This window comes from Myotis brandtii, unplaced genomic scaffold (assembly GCF_000412655.1).
Source record: "Myotis brandtii unplaced genomic scaffold, ASM41265v1 scaffold395, whole genome shotgun sequence".
Taxonomy (NCBI): Eukaryota; Metazoa; Chordata; class Mammalia; order Chiroptera; family Vespertilionidae; genus Myotis; species Myotis brandtii.
In genome coordinates, this window is record NW_005365155.1 from 2,803,792 (window position 1) to 2,804,075 (window position 284).

Sequence of the window (284 nt, forward strand, 5' to 3'; positions counted from 1 at the left end):
ACCTGGCCCGAGACCCCTGCCCGCAGCTCATCCCGGAGTCCGGCCTGTCTCGTCACCAGGCCCCCTCCACTCCACTCCCGAGCAGCACTAAAGCCACCCGCAGTTCGACCACGCGCCCGGCTAGGGGGGCAGGAGGAAGTGCCTGGCAGGCCCCGGAGGGTCACCTCTCCGTGCGGGGTCCTCGGGTCCCCAGAGTCGCTAGGAGGGGATGGTGTGTTTCGAGGCTGCAGCTGCTGCCGGGAACCCCGGGGGAGGAACGGGGGCGGACAGGAGCCTGGCGGAGA

At 71.1% G+C, this 284-nt stretch overlaps 1 long non-coding RNA gene across 1 annotated transcript in view; it reads right to left on the reverse strand.

Moving 5' to 3' along the window:
• Positions 1–278, reverse strand: part of LOC106727244 — a 1,289-nt gene extending 1,011 nt beyond the window's left edge. Inside the window, exon 1 of the long non-coding RNA XR_001363409.1 lies at positions 165–278. This is a non-coding gene — a long non-coding RNA (uncharacterized LOC106727244). The remainder of the gene's footprint in view (positions 1–164) is intronic.
• Between the last annotated feature and the right edge of the window lie 6 nt (positions 279–284).